The 14,965-nt window shown below is 53.9% G+C and overlaps 1 protein-coding gene across 1 annotated transcript in view; it reads right to left on the reverse strand.

Moving 5' to 3' along the window:
- LOC149852907 (BOLA class I histocompatibility antigen, alpha chain BL3-7-like) overlaps positions 1–14,965 on the reverse strand; it is a 622,447-nt gene that overhangs the window by 363,751 nt on the left and 243,731 nt on the right. The gene's annotated exons all lie outside the window — the stretch shown is intronic.

Here is a 14,965-nt window from a genome sequence, read left to right on the forward strand (position 1 = left end):
CATTAGCTTGTGGGATTCATGGCTGCAGGAGGGGGTGGAGGCAGAGAGAAAAGCTGGGGGTGACTGGATGAATTCAGGGATGATGGATCTATTAGTAGCTATTGAACAGGACAACTGGAGATGTTTCCTGGGGCATCTCTGCCCCTCTAATGGCGGGTGCCTTGGAGGGGCTGCGTCTGCTGATCCAGGCTCCTGATGAGACGAATGCTGCGTATATAGAAGGGGTATAATAGTGGTAGACTTTGAAGCTGGGTGTCTGCCTCCATCCTTGGCTAGCTGTCCCATGGCTTGGCTATCCTTGGCCATGTGTGCTGCCCTAAGTGGTTCCTGCTCTGCACCTCTGCCCTCATGCTCCGACCCACCTTGGGCTCAGGAAGGGCCTTGTCCAACAGGGCAAAGGGGGACCCTGGGGCATCTGGGCAGCAAGTGGTGTTGGGGGGAGGCTGGGAGAGGAGGAGGGGACCAGATGGTGGTTCCTATGCCCCGAAACCTCTACCTATGTCCCAGAAGGATCCAGAGCAGACTGCTTCAATGGTGGAATAATGCACTGTGGGAATGCAGGAGGAGGTGGGGTGTGGGGGGCATGTGTATGTGTGCACGTCCATATGTGCATCTATCTGTGCACGTGTGTGTGTGCATTCATCTGCTTGTGCGTCCATCTGAATGTGTACATCTGTGCATGTTTGCACATGTGTGTGCATGTGTGTGTCTGTATGTGTATATGCATCTGTGCATGTATGTGTGTGTGGCATTCACAGTAGGGGGTGCTACTATGCAGAGCCATCTGCCTCACCGTATCAGGCCCAAAACCTCATCTCAGGAGTCTCCCTCAGGGAGTCTACAGCAGGCTGTCCCACTTCCTGGAGAACACCCGCAAGCCCAGGGTAACATTGCCACCACCCCGGCACTGGTCTCTGGTAGACCTCTGTGCAGGCTGGGGCACACAGACTCTGCAAACCTTAGGGGTGCTTTGCCCAAAGTAATATTTCTGGGGCTTCTTTCAGCCCAAAACATACCAAGACAGCATCAGGTAGAACTGAGGGAAAATAAAAAGACAAACTCCGCTGGCCAAGCTGGAAGCAGAAGGCCTCCTCTCTCTCTCCACAGTAGCACAGCATGGCAACCTGTCACCCAACACCTTTATTGATCAGAGTGGGGAAGAGGGTAGAAGGAGGAAGTCAGAATACACTTGAGCAAACAAATGCAAGGTGAGTCTTTACAGAGATTGGACACAGTGATCCTTTTAAGATAATTTTAAGATAATTCCTAACTCCTGGCAGGTTTCCAGGTTTTTACTTCTACTTTTACTGGGGCATTTGCTGCAGCTTTCAAAATGCCTGCCAGGAAGAAGAGAGCTCCCTCCTCCCCCTAGGAATTTGATCTGGCCAGGTCACCTGATTAACCAGCCTGACCCAAGAAGAAAACAGAGAGAGAGGGGGGTCACCTGAGCTGACCCAAGTGAGGGACAGAGAGAGGGGGAGGGGATTTCTTTACAGTGTGCGTGCCCTTGTGTCTGTGTATTTGCATGTGTACACATATGTGTGAATGCATGCGTGTGTGTGTGTGTGTGTGTGTGGCACTAGCCCTGAGTGTGTGGATGCAGACACAGCTGATACAGACAACAAAGAAGTCTCCTCCTAAAACCAAAGAGAAAAGTCCCACTCCTACGTGAAGCTGTCTGGGATTTACCTGGCAGGGGAGACAACATGATGAGTTGATCCCACTGTGGATAAGAACTTGTGGCTCCCCGCCACTCGCATGAAGTGGAGATCCTGAAACTTGGTGCTGCTGGACCCCTGGACAGAAGCCTACCAGCAAGATCGAGATGACTCCAGGATACTTCCCAGTGAAGTTCAAGACAAAGAAGGAATATCTGAAGAACCCAGGGAAACTTCATGGATTTCATAGACATCAGGGCTGGAAGGGACCTCGGAAGATCATCGAGTCCAGCCCCCTGCCCCAAGGGGCAGGAAGTCAGCTGGGGTTAAAGGATGCCAGTAAGATAAACGTCCAAATGTTTCTTAAAAGAGTCCAGAGTAGGTGTTTGCACCACCTCTAAAAAAAAGTCTATTCCAGGCCTTGGGGACTCTGACAGTAAGGAAGTTTTTCCTTCTGTCCAACCTAAAACAGTCTTGGAGGAGTTTGTGACCGTTGTACCTTGTCATCCCTTGGGGAGCTCTGGTGAACAGGCGTTCCCCCAGATCCTGATGCACACCCTTTGCACACTTATATGTGGCCACCAGGTCACCCCTGAGCCTGCGCTTTTCCAGACTGAAGAGTCCCATGGCTCTCAGCCTCCCTTCATAAGACCTATGTAAGTAAGGGGAGGGAGGGGGAGAGGGGAAGGAGTGCTTTCATGACTGACATGTGTGGCTGGCCAGTGACCTCTCAGCATTCTCCGAGGTCCCGCCCAATCCCAGTGCTCTGGGGGTGGGCCAGAGAAAATCCAGAAGAGGCAGCAGTGTTTCAGCTCCCTGCTTTCTGCCTCAGGGTCCGTTTCTGAGCTGCTGGTGTTCTCCAGCAGCGCTGCGTCAGACCGTGCCCGGTGGAAGCCCTGATCTTCAACAGGTTCCCTGCTTGCAATGCTAGCAACAGGGATTTCTGAGAACTTGGTGCTTTTATTTTATAGCTACTTTTCATATTAGTTTATGCTTACATTGGATAGGGTTAGTAGTAGCCTATGATCTAGTCTATATATAGAAATTTAGTTTCTATATATATTTTTTAATACGTCATTCTTTCCACCACACCAATGCTTCTCAATATATTAGCTACACACACAAACACATTTACATAACATCCAGAAATCTATCCCAGAGCGCACAGCACACTTAGAGGTCCCAGTTTACATACGAAGGAACACATTATGAAGCGGGGAGGAAAGGCAGGTGGCCACAGGGGCCAGCCTGCACGAAGGGGAGCAAGGGGGGGTTGCAAGCGGGAGAGCTGAAGTTTCTCCCCCCACCAAACTCAGATGCAGCTTCTTTCCTCCCGCTACAAGGCTGCTACAAGCAGTAAAGAGGGGAGCAGCAGTGCCACCAGAGCCACTGCCTGTGCCTGAGACTCCCTCATGTCCAGACACAGCAGCCACAACCTCTCCCACCATAACTGCAACCAGCACAGCAGCGCGCTTCACCCCCGTGTCACTGCCGATGCTGAGCCTTCCCGCGCCAGAAGAAGAGCTGGTGCTGGATGTAGCACCCCTTTGCCACAGGAACGGCCCCGCTCGCTCCACAGCCCCGTCGCCCCACAGCAGAGGCAGGGCACCCAGGAACATAGGGGGCAAAAGGGACCAGTAGCAAATGTGTGGTCACCCAGACCACTGGGGAGATGCTTGCTCTGGATGGCCAGCTCCTCACCTTCGTTGAGCGGCCAGGGTTCAGGCGGGTCCTGGTGCTGCTGGCTCCATCCTACCCGGTGCCCGCACGCGCCACCTTCAGCAGGACGGTGGTGCCCTCCCTATACGAGGCACGCAGGGAGCACTTGAGGGAGGAGCTGCACAAGGCAGGTCCGCAGGTGACCGTACACTTCACCTCGGGCATCTGGGGCAGCTGGGGTGGAGATCATGCGTACCTCTGCCTCACAGGGCACTTGGTGGGACTCCACATACCTGATGCTTGGGAGGCCGGTGAAGCAACAGAAGGCCATCTGTGAGCTGGCCTTGCCCGAGGAGGTTGGGATCAGAGGCCCCCTGGCCACAGCTGAGTGAGATGCCATCTCCCAGATCTTGCTGGTCCTCAAGCCCCTCCTAGAGGCCGCTGAGACCCTCCATGCTGCTGATGCCTTCCTCAGCCGGGTGGTCGCCATAGTGAAGGGGCTCCGCAGCCAAACGGGGAGCTTCCTGGGGGCCGACGTGCCTGGCTGGGGCAGGCCGCTGTCACCGGATGTGCAGGCACCGGTGAGGCGGCTGAAGGAGGCCTTAGGAAAAGGCTTGAGCCCTTGGGGTCCAACACAGTGCATATGCTGGCCGCCGTCTGTGACCCAAGGGTGAAGGGCACCAGATGTGGCAGCGAGACACCGAGTCACTGGCGGGAGGTGCTTATGAAAAAAGTGTCGGAGGCGGAGCGGCGGAGGTGGGGGGACGTGGGACAGGGCGATCCACTGCCTGAACCCAGCCCCCAGCCCCGAGCCAGGCCTCCCCTCCACCACAGGCGCTGCCGATATGGGCCAAGGCCATGGCGAACATGAGGGGGCCAGACCCACCAGACCCAGGCTCAGGCAGACAGCCCTCGCACCGCGGTGTCGGCCTATCTCGCCGAGCCTGTGGAGCCCCTGGCCTGCGACCCCTTGGCTACCGGGCGACCTGCAGCCCGATGTGGCCGCAGCTGCCTGGGAATACCGGTCCTGTCCACCGACCCGCGTGCCAAGTGAGAGGGTGTTCAGCGTGACACCCACCGCGCCTGCTTGGGTCCCGGTTTGGGGGAGCAGCTGGTGCTCCTCAGGGCGAGCCTCCCGCGGCCGGGGTCCCCACGCGCCAGGCGCAGACGGGCGAGCGCTGCGTCCTCGCTCCATCTGCGTCACGAGTTGCGTCTGTCAGCAGCTGATGGAGCAGGTTCCCCCGAGCCCCTGCACCCATCACCGTGGATGCTGGCCGGCTTCGTGGCCCCAGGGGCGAGCAGGCCGGCAGGTTTGCGCTCCCTGAGGCTTTCCACGCAGAAGTCACAGGAGGTTTTCTCTCAAGAATTCGGGGTGCTGTTTCTCCGACCCCCCTGAACCTATCTTGTTGAAAGTTGGCACGCTTTGTGGGCTCTGCAGGAGCTACCATTCCTGCGAGTGTCATCCAGATCAGACACAAAATGCCAAAGTTATAGCCTGCATCAACCTTCCTACTTATAGCCTATAGGGAAGTCGAAGCAGCTCAAATATTTGACTGAGCTTCGACCTCAAGTCCAAGTGGAGCCGCCTCGACTCGGAGCCGACGGCAAATGGAAGCTGCATTGCTGTCGAATCGAATATGACCTGCTCTGCACAGCCATTGTAAATGCGTACTTTGTGTCGGCCTTTCACAAGTCCCATGGGATGCCCCTGCCCACTGGGGGCAGGGATGCCTGAGTGAGGGGGATCCCCTGCCCTCCATCAAAGCTGACCTCGTGAAGGCACGCCTTGAGAGGCCGGACACCTTCAAGTCAGCCGGCCCTGACAAACTACAGCCCAGGGCACTCTGGGAGCTGGCGAGCGTCATAGCCCAGCCCCTGGCACTGGTCTTCGAGAGCCGAAGCCTTCCCAATGACACCAGCGCCGCAGTCTCTGGTTCACTACCTCGACCTGTCTCTCCCTCCTCAGCCCATGACCCACGTGTCATTTGTGCCCACATGCACGTGCCCAAATACGAGGCTGTCACAGAGAGTCGTGTCCACAAGCAGGCAAGGGTGCCGCCCTCCACTACACAGCGCCATTTTAATTGCATCAGCTGGGTCATGGGATTTCCCCTGCCAACGCGAGGTGGTCCTGCCTCCCCCCACCGTGGGCCGGTCTGGGCCGGGTCTCCTCTGCTGCCTGGGGTGGACCAGTGGGCTCCGGACAGGGTGACTCTCCCACGGGGCTGCCGTGGCCCCAAGGCCTGAGCCTCGGGCAGAGCCCACCGTGGATCTGCCTGCCGGGGCTCGGGGAATCACCGCCTCCAGCCCTGGGCTCCGACCAGCTCTTCCCAGCCCAGCCCCGGCATCTCCCTTCCCCGCTGCGGCGCCTGCGGGAAAGCCCCGGCCCCAGGAGTCCCGGGGTCTTCCAGGCTCTGCTTCTGGGACAGCGAGCGAGTGTGGGGGAAAGTGAGCGCCGGGCCCAGCGCTACCCGGGCAGGAAGGCCCCAGCATGGTGTGAATGTACGGGCGGGGGTCCTGGGGGGTCAGAGGGCAGGCATGGCGTGGGTGGGCAGACTCACGGTGCCAGCGGCTGTGTGCACACCTCACCGGTGGAAGGGATGGGACCATGGCCTCGGGCTGCCCCATGCCTTGGTTTCCACCCCCTGCAACCACAGCTCGCTCTCCAGTCTGGAGAAGGCAGGAGCCCCCCGTCTCCTGCCCCCATCTGTGCACAGGCCCTTGCCTCTCCCCTTGCCCCCAAGGACGCAGCACCATGGTCCCGGGTAGGTGTGCGTGAACCACCCTTGTCCCACCACAGACCTGGGTCCGCAGCTGTGGGGGCAGGGGGATGCGAGGGGCTCGAGCGGGGCTGGGGCAGGGTGCACGGTGGCTGAGCTTTCACAGGCAACCTGTGGGGTGAGCAGGTCCCTCTGCCTGAGCCTAGTCCTAACCTCAACTCTAACCCCAACCCGAAGCCTAGCCCTAATGCTAAGGCTAACCCAAATCCTAAGGCTACCACAAACCCTAAGCCTAGAGCCCTAATCCGAATCCGAACGCTAATGAGCGCCCCAAGCCTACCCTGACTCTAATGGTGCCCCTTACCCGAAACCTACCCCTCACCCTAAACCTACCCCAAAACCAAACCTGAATCTTAGCCCTAACCTGAACTTAAATCCGAGTTCTAATCCTAACCCGGGTCCTAATTCTCACCTTAACCATAGCTTTCACCCTGGCCCTAAACCTGGCCCCAGCCCTGACCCAAGCCCGGGTCTCTGTGTAGGACTGGTGGTCCCTCCTCCTGCCCCCGTGCTTCCCACTAAGCCCACCCTGCCCCACCCCCTGGCCGGGGGGCTTCTGTTGGGGTTCCTGAAGGCTGTGGGGTCCCTTGCTAGCCCCTGCCCCAGTGCAGGGGGCTGTGCTCAGCCCAGAGCTGGGCACCTCGCTTTGGGCTGCTCAGTGGGAGGGATCATTAGCAGGAGTGGGGGGGCGCTGGGTTGGGGGTGTCTGACCCACTGTGCAGAGCTCAGCCCGCGGGGGGGTTGGGCGAGGGATTTCTCCACCCAGACCCCCAGGAAACCCCTCTGGATGCTTCCTGCTCCCCAACGGTGGAGGCCCTGGAGCAGGGGTCGGACCACAGGTCATCGGGCGCCTTGAGCAGCCGAAGGGCACTGTGGACAGGGTGGGGAGGTTGAGGCCTCAGCCCCGCAGCCGGCCCCAGCACTGTCTCCGTGGCAGGGCGCCTGCGGGGCCTGAGGCCGATGGTGGCGGTGGCGGGGCAAGGCGCAGGGCACGGTGTGGTAGCAGGGGCTAACACTGGCCTCTCTGCAGCAGCATGGAGTGATTTGTGGGTGGCGCTGGGCCAGGGCTGGTAAACAGGCCGTGGCCGTGGAGCACGGGCTGCCCCAGCCCAGGTCCCGGCCCCTTCCCCGCAGCCCAGTCCCCTCGAGCAGCACCCCGGGGCCAGGGCAGGGCCCCCACGGGTGGCACCGATGGTCCCCGTGGCGCTGCCTCCCGCCCCGCAGCAGCAAGGCTCCGCTGGGGGCGAGGACACGAGCCGGCTGTCGGAAGGGGCGTGAGCCGGGAGCGGCTGTGCGGGCGAAGGAAGCGTGTGAAGGACGTGCAGCACCGCGCACGGGGCGTGCCCGAGCGGCGCTGGGGGAGGGGAGCCGCAGGCCTGGGCGCTGCGCAGACACGTTTCTGTGGGTGACCGCGTGCCCTGGACCCCTGACACAGGCGGAGGAAGCGCGTGGCACATCACAACCTGCCTGACAGCTGAGCGCCCCGGCCTGCACCGTGCACTGGCTTCCTTTTGTTGAGGAAATAGGCCAACGACCGTGTAGCACCCATACACGGAAGGGTGTGTTCATATACTGAGGTATGCTGGCCTCCCCCCGTCTTTGGGCTCGTTTTTAGCCACGATCAATGAGGCTGAGAACGAGGGGGTGTCGGCAAGATGAGTTATTGCTCGGCAGGGGGGTGCTCAATGTCCAAAAACAAAAGAGCCCCCTGCCTTGAGTTTACAGCTTGATATTTATACATGAACCCTTGCATAGCTGCGCGCGCATTCAAGGTCTCTTGTCTGCTGTTACACAGTTGCAGGAGACACAGAGCAGTGTCCGGCTGTCTGGAGCTAGTTCTGTCATTAACTTTGTCAGCAAGAGAGTTACGGTTTTGCTTACTGTCAGCAAAAGGGTTTTTTAAGCTTAGGGAAAGGCCAGCAAAAGTTTAGCAGTAGATCCTCTGTTCAGCATGGGGTCATCTGCTTTTTATGGGTTATATTGTTTTTCTGACAATTCCCCCCTTTCAGCTGTGAGCGGAAGCTCAGTGGCTGATATCAGAGCCTGCCTTTCTTGAGCGTACATAATGTACTTATTTTGCATTGCGCGTGCAAACAGCCTTTTGACATAAGCGATAATACAAGATGCAAATGTACATGCTATAATGAGCACGGTAAGTAAAGAAAGCGTGGGAGTTAGAAGAGAGCTTAGCCAGTTACTCATAGTTCATCCAAATGAACTAGCCAATCCGCTAAACCAGTTATTCCTGGCTAAGGCTGCTTTGTTAATGTTAGTGGCTACAGTTCTAATTTTATTGACTTGTTACTCAAGTGGGACAGAAGCATTGGGAATGGCTATGCAACAATGTTCTTTTAACAAGTTGAGGTACTGACACAGTCCTCCTCCGCGCAAAAGCAAGGCATCTAAGGCTAGTTGGTTTTGCAGGGTCATTTGCGAGGTAGCTTGTAATTGGGTGTTAACTGCACTGAAGCTATCAGCAGTGGCATCGGCAAGGATCGTGACTTGTTTGCCTATCTCAGCTATTGCTATTCTGGTTTTTTGAATTGCTAATCCCCAGAAAAACAGACCTTCAAATCCCCATTCCAGTTTCTTTTTCACACGCTCTCCATTGGTAAGTTGGCTCCAAGTTGGGGAATGGCAAACTCGTTTCCATAAAGCGAAAGGGGCTGACAGGCCCGGATACATTGATGGAGGACAGAACGCTACGGTACCCAGGGACGCTGGGCGGTAGTTAAGGTTGCGGGCAACGTTGTTCGGAGCGTTTCATCAGTACATGCCCATAAAAGCCCTGGCGGAGCTGGGGTGCTAACCCTGCTACAAGGAATTGATTGGGGTTTTGGGTTTTTTTGTTTTTCTCAGATAGACAGGAAGTGAGGGAATTCAACATAATAGGAGGAGTCATCTGTGTTGAATAAATTAAACTCTAAACTACTGTTGTGGCATGCTTGACCTTGTAGATGGGCTCTCAAAGCTGGGAAATAGAAGTTTAAGAGTTGGGTACGATGTTTATTAGTAATGGTCTGGTTGCAAGTCCAGATGGTTGGAGGTTGAACAGTGGTTAATGGACTGAGGGTGGCAAAAGCTTGATTCCACTTTTCTAATGTATTATTAAACTTAGATGCTCATTCAATGCACCACGGGGGATTGGAGACCGTGCGTGGGTCCCAACGCAGGGAGTGATCTTCCTGTAACCACACTGCCCCTGAAGGAGACACTCCCCAGGGATAGTTGAACACCAGGTTTTGGCACCGTTTGCATAACACTTTTGGGTTTCACCAGTTCTACTAGGTGCGTCATTGAAACAAGCAGAGACACTAGGACATTTAGGCCAGGTGTAATTTATCGTTTTGTTTAAGTTGGTGGTGACTACTATGGACCCGCTCTGGCTAATGGTGTTAAGTAAGGCTTGGCTGACGTTACCTGGAGTGACATAGGCCCTTAAGGGGCCGTCGCTCACGGAAATTGGGATGGGCAGGCAGGCTGTGAGGCTGGGGTTATTTAGGGACTTGGCCCAAGTGTGGATTAATTGTAGGACTACATTGCTTGTACTCTGGCTGACTATGGTGAAGAGGATAACAAGGAAGGAATAAGCTGTTAGTTTCATTCTTTTACCTGTGTTTGCACAGCCAGCAACAAGCAATACAAATTATTATAAGCACAATTGGTGTTAGTGAAAAAAACAGGTAAACGAGGACAGCATGCGGGTGTACCATTTGTAGCTTAAGAGGTGTCTAGTGGATTTTTAACATGCCACTTGTCTTTTATAGGTCTTATAAGTTTTAAGGGCGGAACTGCTTGCTTCTCTGGTGGTGCTGGCAACGTTGGCTCCTCTCCGGGTCTTAGGTGGCTGTGGTGGATCCAGGAATCTTTCTCGGCGACTTTGACCGCAGTGTGACTTGTCAGCAGGACTCGAAAGGACCTTCCCGCCGCGGTGCCAAACAGTTCTGTCGTCGATGCTTTTTGATCCACACCCAATCGCCGGGTCGGTACGGATGGAGGTTAGTATCAAGGGGTACTGGTTGTACCAACGCTGCGGACCTGGGAAGAGAAGTGAGAGACTGCTGCAATGACAAGACTTAATCAGTTAACTTTTCTTCTCCCCCAAACAGGCTTATATGTGGACTTTGCCAGTCTTTGTACAAAGGTGGGGGATGACCAAACAATAACTCATAGGGTGACAGATTTAGAGGTTTGCGTGGCTTGGTTCTAACAGCAAACAAAACAATGGGTAAGGCTTCAGGCCATTTTAATTTGGTTTCGGCACAGATCTTTCCTAAAAGAGTTTTCAAGGATAGGTTAAACCTTTCTACCTGACCCGAGGATTGTAGGTGGTAAGGGGTATGAAACTGTGCTTGAATTCCTAAAGCCTTATACACTTCTCGCAATTTTTTTTTAGTAAAGTGTGAGCCTCGATCTGATTCAATAACTTGAGGAAGTCCGAATCTTGGTACAATGTCTCTAAGGAGGGCTTTGACTACAGTCGAGGCATCTGCTCGTGAAGCACGGAAAGCTTCTGGCCATCCGGCGAGCTGGTCGATTACCACTAAACAATGCTCATAGTGGAAGGCCTTTGGTAAGTCTGTATAATCGACCTGGAGTCTTTGAATGGTAAATAGGCCCGTGGCCTCCCCCCTTTGTGAATACTTTTTCTTTTTTGTGATTAAAGGCTTGGCATGCAGGGCAGGAGTTGACAATCCTGTGGCTTCTACATAAATGCCAGGCGCAAACCAGTCACGGAGAACACTGTGCGCTAGACTTTCTTTACCAGAGTGGTTTAGACGATGGGCTCTTATGGCAAGCATGCGAAGAACAGCTCTGGGAGCGATGGGACGCCTGTCAGGTATTCGCCAGATGCCATCTGTCCTGGACTTCTGTCGGTTGAAGGTGCTGGGATATGGAGGTTGGGCTGGATGATGTGATGCGTAAGAGGCGAGAGTTAGAGTTGTCAGAAATGGGTTGAATGGCCACTGCTTTTGCGGCTGCATCAGCCATACGGTTCCCGGCAGCGATCTCAGTACTGTCCTTGGAATGACCTGGACAGTGGACAACTGCGATTTCTTTGGGTAACAGGATAGCGTTCAGAAGATTGTTAACTTCTGTGGCATTAGTAATTGAGTGTCCATTTGAGGTGAGGAATCCTCGTCGCTTCCACAGTTGGCCAGTTGCATGACACATACCAAATGCATATCGAGAGTCAGTATAGATGGTTACTGAACAGTTTGTGGTGAGCTCACAGGCTCTCTGCAAGGCAGTAAGTTCTGCAGCTTGGGCACTGGTACCTGGCGCAAGAGGCTTGGCTTCCCAAACCCACTGCACTGCGATTACTACGTACCCCGCATGCCTTGTGCCTTTGATGACTGACGACGATCCGTCGGTGAAGAGAACATAGTCTGGGCTATACAAGGGTTGATCTTTAAGGTCACTTCGGGGTTTTCCCACATACTCAACCAATTTACAGCAATCATGGTGTGGCCGTCCTTCATCTGCCTTTGGCAGAAGGGTGGCTGGGTTGAGTTGTGCGCATCACTGTATGGTGATGTTTTCAGATGTCAGCAGAAGGACTTCATATCAGTTGAGTCTCTGGTTTGAGAAATGCTGAGTGTTATGCTGGAGGAGGAGAGCCTCGAGTGAATGTGGCACTCTTATGATAAGCAGGTGGCCCGAGACTAGATCTTGGGCTCGCTGTACCAGCGTTGCAGTAGCAGCGACAGAGCAAAGGCACGAAACAGCTCCTTGGGCGACCGGGTCCAGTTGAACTGAGAAGTATGCAACTGGTCGAGGCCGATCTGCCCAGGGTTGCGTCAGTGCTCCAGAAGCCACTCCTCTGTTTTCATGAAGATATAAAATAAAAGGTTTAGTATAGTCAGGGAGGCCCAGGGCCGGTGCAGTCATGAGGGCATGTTTTATTTGGTGAAATGCTTGTTCTTTATCTTTAGACCAGTGAACAGGATCCTCAGCTTCTTTAGTAGCTGGAACTAAAGGACGGACTATTTCCCCAAAGGCCAGGATCCAGGGTCTGCAAAATCCTGCCATGCCTAAGCATGCACGGATTTGCCTCTTACTTTGGGGCCATGGGAGATCTTGGATGGCTTGTAAGCGTCTGGGTGATAACTTCCTGGTGCCTGCTTTGAGTATGTAGCCTAGATACTCAACTTCAGGCTGGCAGTATTGTAGTTTTGAGGGAGACACTTTATGTCCTTATTCTGCAGGGGCAGAGAGTAACTTTGCAGCGTCTCCTTGACAGCTCTCTGTGCTGTTTGAAGCCAGCAAGAGGTCATCTACATAAACAATCAAAGCGGTCTCTGAGGACAGAGTGACCGCAGATAAATCTTTATGCAGGATTTGTGAAAACAGTGTGGGGGATTCCACATACCCCTGGGGTAATCGAGTCCAGGTTAATTGTCTCTTTTTCCAAGTGAAAGCAAACAAACACTGTGAATCTGGGTGTATGGGAATACTGAAGAAAACTGTACAAAGGGCAATGGCAGAGTAGCAGATTGCTGTGGCTGGGATGGTTGTAACAATAGTAGCCAGATTTGGAACTACGGGGTGTTAATAACTACGGCAATAACAGAATTGTTAATTGCCCGAAGGTCTTGTACGAACCGGTACATGGGTTTACTATCAGGACCGGGTTTAGGTTTTTGACTGGAAGGATGGGGCGTTACAGGGCGAGAGACGCTCGCTCCTTCAGGATCCCCTGTTCCAAACAGCCGGTCACCGGTGGTTCCAGCCTTCTTCCGCTTCTTTGGAGGTACCCACAGGGGTTGACCTGGTTTTGTTTGGATACTGACTGGGGTAGCAGATTTAGGGAGCCCTACTGCTGTGGCGGTCCATCCCCATAGTGATTCAGGCAACGTTTGGAGATCTTCGGGGAGGGAAGGGCACTCGGACTCATTAAGCATGGCCTGAAAGGCCAGGAGGTTAGTAGTGGGGACAGTAATTTGGTTCCGTTTGGGCTGCACTGCACGGTGGCGTGGAGCTTGCAGAGCAGATCTCTCCCCCATAAGTTAACAGGTGATCCACTTGAGAGTAAGAAGGCATGCTCAGTTGTTAAAGGTCCAATGGTGACTTTTGTAGGAACACTAAAGGGCTTTCCTGAGACTCCTACCACGCGTTCAATTTTTGCTACCCTTAATTTGGCCTGACTTGGGGAGACACTCAGTGAAGAAAGATCTGCGCCAGTATCAATTAAGCATTTGTATATCTGACCCTGGACTTCTAGCTTAATACACGGTTCAGAGGATGGACATTTTAATTTTAATTAAGTTTCATTAAAATCCCCACGGTTTGTTTCATGGAAGAGCCCCCCCTTATGTCAATCCTCAAGTTCAGGGGACTCCTCCAGGTATTGTTGGTAGTGGTCAACTTCAGGCAGGGCGGGCGTGCAGGGAGTGTTAAATGGTGCAGGGGTCCCTCGTGGGCGGGCCGGGCAATCTTGTTTCCACTGCCCTCTTTGTCTGCAATAATTGCAGGTATCATCTGATTGAGGCCCCCTTGTTATTTGGTTGAAGGGTTGGGAAGACCTAGTACAGGGTTTGTCTTGTTCCCGCCCTCTCCCTCGGCCTCGGCCGTAGCCCTGCCGGGGGGGTGCTTGGAAGCGTTGAGTGAGGGCAGCTGCTAACACATTCACTTCCTTTTGCTTCAGTGTCAATTTTTCTTGCTTCTGGACTTCAGGGCATCGGTCAAAGACATAGGAAGCCAGATCGACTAGCTGGGGAAGCGTTTTGGTGGTCCAGTCAGGGTGGTGCTTAGTGATGTGTTTTTCAATATCATCAGTTGCTTGACCAACAAAAGCAGAATTTACTATCATTTGATTAGCAAGGCTGCTGGGGTTGAAATCACCACCGTGTCTATTCATAGTACTCAGGAGCTTTTGACAATAATCGCTTGGGTGTTCATTTGGTCCTTGTTTAATAACCTGGACTTTGGTCCAGTCCGCTCTTTTTTTGCCCGCTCTTTTTAGCCCTTCTAAAAGGGATTGTCGGGCATGTTGCAAGCGCAACAGATTATTGCTGCCCTCAGCATTTGGATCCCATCCAGGATCTTGGACCAGCCAATTAGTTCTGTTCTGTGCGTCTTCTGACACCCGCTGATTTCATTGGTTTATAATGTCTGCTTTCTCCTCTTTACTGGAAAGAGCGTCTTACTGGAAAGAGCGTCTTACTGGAAAGACCATCTAACTGAAAAGAGCATCTAACAGCTGACTCATATCTGTCCATGTAGGGTTGCGGGTGTTGATTGTGGTTTCTATTCTGTGTCTCACTGACTCCGGGTCGTCTCTAAACTTGGGGATGTTAGTTTGCCACAGGACAAGGTCTTGAGGATTGAAGGGGACGTGTGTATATGGATATTGGATTCCTTCCTGTGTGGCAATAGGGTACTGATGCAGTGGAGCTAGACGAGCAAGCAGCTGTTTCTTTGCTTGACTTCTCGTGTGTGTCGACACAGGGGAAGAACTTTCTGCTTCACTGTCGGAGGAACGGTCACTTGAAGCGGTGGATGCGGGGTCGGGGGTGTGACTGGTGCCGGGAGTGGTGGCGGTCCTGCTGGACACCACTCATCTTCCTCTGACTTAGGGGCAGCAGGAGCATACGGAGGTGGCAGAGTTTCAGAGGGGCTTTTAGGGTGAACCTGGAGCAGAGCCAGGTGTCGGGTTTCTTTTTTAGAAGAGTTTAAGCAACCTTTTTCTAACTCGTGTGCAGCGTTTGGTCAGACATAGCAGTAATTCATCTGACGGGGGTGAGGATCTGCTAGAAATCCTCTCAGGTACCTCAGGGTTTCTCGGTCAAAAGAACCAGGACTGGGCCGCTGTCGCCTAGGATCCTTGTAAGTGTATCCAGGCCAGACAGTTGTAGACAGCTGGAT

The sequence above is a fragment of the Crocodylus siamensis genome, chromosome 15, assembly GCF_052110815.1.
Source record: "Crocodylus siamensis isolate JL-2025a chromosome 15, ASM5211081v1, whole genome shotgun sequence".
NCBI classification, from domain to species: Eukaryota; Metazoa; Chordata; order Crocodylia; family Crocodylidae; genus Crocodylus; species Crocodylus siamensis.